The following is a 5,976-nucleotide window of genomic DNA, read 5'->3' as shown; positions in this document are numbered from 1 at the left end:
TACGGTCGGTCGGTCGGTACGTCGGTGGTCGTAGGTCGTGCGTCGTCGTGTGTGTGTCGTCGTCGTCGTCGTCGCGCGTCGCGTCGTCGTCGTCGTGCGTGTGTGTGTGTGTGTGTGTGTGTGTGTGTGTGTGTGTGTGTGTGTGTGTGTGTGTGTGTGTGTGTGTGTGTGTGTGTGTGTGTGTGTGTGTGTGTGTGTGTGTGTGTGTGTGAAGTGTAGGGCGACGTGTGTGTAGTGTGATGTGATGTGGTGTGGTGTGGCGTGGTGCGGTGCGGTGGTACATGTGTGGGTGGGTGCGTGCGTGCGTGCGTGCGTGCGTGCGTGCGTGTATGTTTGTGCGTCTAGCACCTCGCGACATTCACTACTGCGCCGATCCCAAACCTGCGATTGCGATAAGAGAGCCTATAGCCAACGCCGCGCATGCTGTTAGTAATTATCGTTGTTCATTTCTATGAGAACGCTGTGTACCGGCTACCGAACAAACACACGGACTTCAGATGCTCGGCTTTCACTTTATATCGCATTATTACGCGTGTAAATATTGTTAACGATGAGCACACATCTCCGATTCCCCCATGTTCTATATTAACGCTACGGTGAGATTATCACGTGTGCTTCGATTCGTGTGCAAGCCTGTATACGTCATGACGCGTCATTACTATACAACAAGCCGATAAAGTGAGAGGCAGTTTGCGATTCTACGCATAGGGGCCCTGGGGGGGAAAATGTGTTGAGCGTCTCTCTAGTCCCACGAGCGAATTTTGTTTACATAAGATGTTTGATATGATATATCAAAGTATATTTATTGTTGTGGTAGCAGGTTTATTTGCAGTGCATTTCCAACTAATAGATGGTCGTGCACCACCCATTATGTCTACTTCACGTTACCATACTTCTTAGACAGTCGAGGTATCGGCTATGAGCTCTCGTTTATAGGAAGAGCTACTACTGCAAAACCTGTCGTGAGAGAGGAATGGTCGTTATTACTATGACCGTTATTTTACTTCATGGGGAAATGTCAGGTGGTGCTTCATGAAAAAGCCAATGTATGTTTTCCTATACGAAAACTAAAACACCTGAAATGCGTTGCGCATGTTATCGTATATTATATATATATATATATATATATATATATATATATATATATATATATATATACTTAATTACATGTATGCACGCGCTAGGGTGAAACACAACAGAATGCAAACAGTTTGGAATACCGATTACAGTGCTTTGCAGTATAACTACACAAGTTACAGGACAAATTATTTCATATCTAATATTGTTACGGGACTTTTTCCAAGCACCACGCTGCTGTTGCTTTTGGTACTTTCATCCAGAAGCTGCCTTTTGCCACAATTAAGGGGAAACCATTAATAATTCGCTCGTTATTGCCATTCGCAGCTTTGCTATTCTATGCAATGCTGCCCGCAGTCAAATCTAGACAGAGATGCATGAACAACCCAAAGCATTCTTGTGTTTTCGTTCTTGAATTCTATTTTCTTGTACTACTAGATTTTGACGGAACATCCTGATGTTCCTTTGAGTCAACATATGTTTCTTTCAATATTATTGAAAATAAAACTTATTGAATTTGAAGGCACCTGTTTTATGTTTTATCGTGTGAGAATAGTTAACTTTAATTCAATTATATATTTTACGTTACGGTCGCGCTTACCCTTCAGAGGGTAATCTTACTAAATAATGTTAGCACCTGTATCAGCCAGGGGCTCAAATCCAGTTTAAAAAGGGGAGGGCAGACTTGGTTCAAGAGTGTGCGAAGGAGCGAAGCGACCGAGGGGTGGTCCCCTCCCACGGTAAGAACTTTTCGTATTTTTGATCTCTAAAAGGATAATTTCCGCGCATTTTAATTGCAAGTATCAACTATTGTTTCTATCGTGATTACATGCCATAAACTAGCTCCCAGCGGGCAAAAGACGTTGAAAGAACGTCGACAATCGACGTTGAAACGACGTTGAAAAATGTTTGGATTTGCAATTTTATTCAATGTTACTATCTAAATATTATATTTTATCGACGGGTTACTAAGGGGAAGGGACGTCACTCCGCCCCCACCTATACCGTCGCGGTTCCTATATTCAGTTTAGGCTATTATATATATATATATATATATATTGATATATATATATATATTGAGATATATCAATCAGGAATCATTTTTTATACTTTCTATTTTTTTCACTTGGTGTAGTGGAGACAAGCATAAAATAATAATATAATAGAATGCGCTTATAATTATGCTGAACCACATGCATGTTCAGAAACCTGGGGGGGGACATTTGATAGTGTGTCCCCCACCCTTCAAAAAGTGGGGGGACGTGTCCCCCGTGTCCCCATGGCATTTGCACTGCATAATATAGCTTGTTAAGAGAGAAAGAAAGTTGGGAGACTGAGGAAAGGCGGCAGGGTAGAAAGCTGAGGGCAGTAAAAAAGAATGAGGCTGGGCGAGGAACAGAGGGGGAGGCAAGGGAAGGACAGGAGGGGATGAATTAGTAGTTTTGCTCCCCACAGGCTATGGCTCTCTCTCAATCATAAACACAGATCTACTGATAACAATTTATTTCATCAATCTATGCTGAGATATCCCCTAACCATTTTAAATGCATATCCATCACAAAATATAACTCCTCTGGTGAGATATTGCGCATGCGCTAACACACTAACGTAGCCAAATTGTGTACTGACTGGTATATGCAGCGGGCACCTTACATGCGAGGTCTTCTTCCTATTTCTTAATAGAGGTATAGTTGTAAAATATTATCATATAAATCTATGCTAGAATACCTCCTCTCTATTCTAAATGCATAATCTTTGCAAAATATTATTCCTCTCGGGAGATATTGCGCATGCGCGAGCACCGCGTTTTGGGTGTACAGTATGGACTGAAGAACACAGCATAATATAGCTTGCTAATAGAGAAGAAGGGTTGGAAGACTGAGGAAAAGTAGCAGGAAAGAAAGTTGAGGGTGGGAAAAAAGAATGAGGCTGAGCGAGGGACAGAGGGGAAGGCAAGAGACAGACAGGAGTGGATGAATTAGTAGTTTTGCTCCTCACAGGCTAGGGCGCTCTCCCAATCATAAACACAGTTCTACTGATAACAATTTATTTAATAAATCTATGCTGAGATATCCCCTAACCATTTTAAATGCATATCCATTACAAAATATAACTCTTCTGGTGGGATATTGCGCAATCCCATGCGCTAACACACTAACGTAGCCAAATTGTGTACTGACTGGTATATGCAGCGGGCACGTTACATGAGAGGTCTTCTTCCTATTTCTCAAGAGAGGTATAGTTGTGAAATATTATTATATAAATCTATGCTAGAATACCTCCTCCCTATTCTAAATGCATAATCTTTGCAAAATATTATTCCTCTCGGGAGATATTGCGCATGCGCGAGCACCGCGTTTTAGGCGTACAGTGTGGACTGAAGAACACTGCATAATATAGCTTGCAAATAGAGAAGAAGGGTTGGAAGACTGAGGAAAGGTAGCAGGAAAGAAAGTTGAGGGTGGGAAAAAAGAATGAGGCTAAGCGAGGGACAGAGGGGAAGGCAAGGGACAGACAGGAGTGGATGAATTAGTAGTTTTGCTCCCCACGGGCTAGGGCGCTCTCCCAATCATAAACACAGTTCTACTGATAACAATTTATTTCATAAATCTATGCTGAGATATCCCCTAACCATTTTAAATATATATCCATCACAAAATATAACTCCTCTGGTGAGATATTGCGCATGCTCTAACACACTAACGTAGCCAAATTGTGTACTGACTGGTATATTCAGCGGGCACCTTACATGCGAGGTCTTCTTCCTCTTTCTCAAGAGAGGCATACTTGTGAAATATTATCATATAAATCTATGCTAGAATACCTCCTCCCTATTCTAAATGCATAATTTTTGCAAAATATTATTATTCTCGGGAGATATTGCGCATGCGCGAGCACCGTTTCAGACTTGCCGTATGGACTGAAGAACACTGCATAATATAGTTAGCTAAGCGAGAAAGAGGGTTGGGAGACTGAGGGAAGGCGGCAGGGAAGAAAGCTTAGGGCGGTAAAAAAAATGAGGCTGAGCGAGGAACAGAAGGGGGGCAAGGGAAGGACAGGAGGGTGTGAATTAGTAGTTTTGCTTCCCACAGACTAGGGCGCTCTCCCAATCGTAAACACAGGTCTACTGATAACAATTTATTTCATCAATCTATGCTGAGATATCTCCTAACCATTTTAAATGCATATCATCACAAAATATAACTCCTCTTGTGAGATATTGCGCATGCTCTAACACACTAACGTAGCCAAATTGTGTACAGACTGGTATATGCAGCGGGCACCATACATGCGAGGTCTTCTTCCTATTTCTCAAGAGAGGTATAGTTGTGAAATATTATCATATAAATCTATGCTAGAATACCTCCTCCCTATTCAAAATAGATTATCTTTGCAAAATATTGTCATTCCCGGGAGAGATTGCGCATGCGCGAGCACCGTTTCAGGCGTACAGTATGGACTGAAGAACACTGCATAATATAGCTTGCTATTAGAGAAGGAGGTTTGGAATACTGAGGAAAAGCGGCCGGAAAGAAAGCTGAGGGTGGTGAAAAATAATGAGGCTGAGCGAGGGACAGAGGGGGAGGCAAGGGAAGGATAGGGGGGATGAATTAGTAGTTTTGTTCCCCACAGGCCAGTGCGCTCTCCCAATCATAAACGCAGGTCTACTGATAACAATTTATTTTATAAATCTATGCTGAGATATCCCCTAACCATTTTCAATGCATATCCATCACAAAATATAACTCCTCTGGTGAGATATTGCGCATGCTCTAACACACTAACGTAGCCAAATTTTGTACTGACTGGTATATGCAGCGGGCACCTTACATGCGAGGTCTTCTTCCTATTTCTCAATAGAGGTATAGTTGTGAAATATTATCATATAAATTTATGCTAGAATATCTCCTCTCTATTCTAAATGCATAATCTTTGCAAAATATTATTCCTCTCGGGAGATATTGCGCATGCGCGAGCACCGCGTTTTAGGCGTACAGTGTGTACTGAAGAACACTGCATAATATAGCTTGCTAATAGAGAAGAAGGGTTGGAAGACTGAGGAAAGGTAGCAGGAAAAAAAGTTGAGGGTGGGAAAAAAGAATGAGGCTAAGCGAGGGACAGAGGGGAAGGCAAGGGACAGACAGGAGTGGATGAATTAGTAGTTTTGCTTCCCACAGGCTAGGGCGCTTTCCCACTCATAAACACAGGTCTACTTATAACAATTTATTTCATAAATCTATGCTGAGATATCCCCTAACAATTTTAAATGCATATCCATCACAAAATATAACTCCTCTGGTAAGATATTGCGCATGCGCTAACACACTAACGTAGCCAAATTGTGTACTGACTGGTATATGCAGCGGGCACCTTACATGCGAGGTCTTCTTCCTATTTCTCAAGAGAGGTATACTGATGAAATATTATCATATAAATTTATGCTAGAATACCTCCTCCCTATTCTACATGCCTAATTTTTGCAAAATTATGAAATATATTCTATCAGAAAAACTAGCCCTAAAAAATTGGGATGAAATTTTTTAGGGCACTTTAAAATTAAAGGGGGCCAGGACCACCCGGACGCCCTCCTAGATCCGCCCCTGAGTTTAAATGCCATAAACTAGCTCCCAGCGGGCAAAAAAAAACGTTGAAACAACGTTGAAACAACGTTGAAACAACGTCGACAATCAACGTTGAAACGACGTTGAAAAATGTCTGGATTTGCAATTTTATTCAACGTTACTATCTAAATATTATATTTTATCGACGAGTTACTAAGGGGAAGTGACATCACTCCGACCCCACCTATACAGTCGCGGTTCCTATATTCAGTTTAGGCTATTATATATATATATATATATATATATATGATATATATATATATATATATATATATAT

Source organism: Priapulus caudatus, unplaced genomic scaffold (genome assembly GCF_000485595.1).
Source record: "Priapulus caudatus unplaced genomic scaffold, Priapulus_caudatus-5.0.1 Scaffold26, whole genome shotgun sequence".
Taxonomy (NCBI): Eukaryota; Metazoa; Priapulida; class Priapulimorpha; order Priapulimorphida; family Priapulidae; genus Priapulus; species Priapulus caudatus.
The sequence above is the reverse complement of the archived record's forward strand: the minus strand, read 5'-3'. Positions refer to the sequence as shown.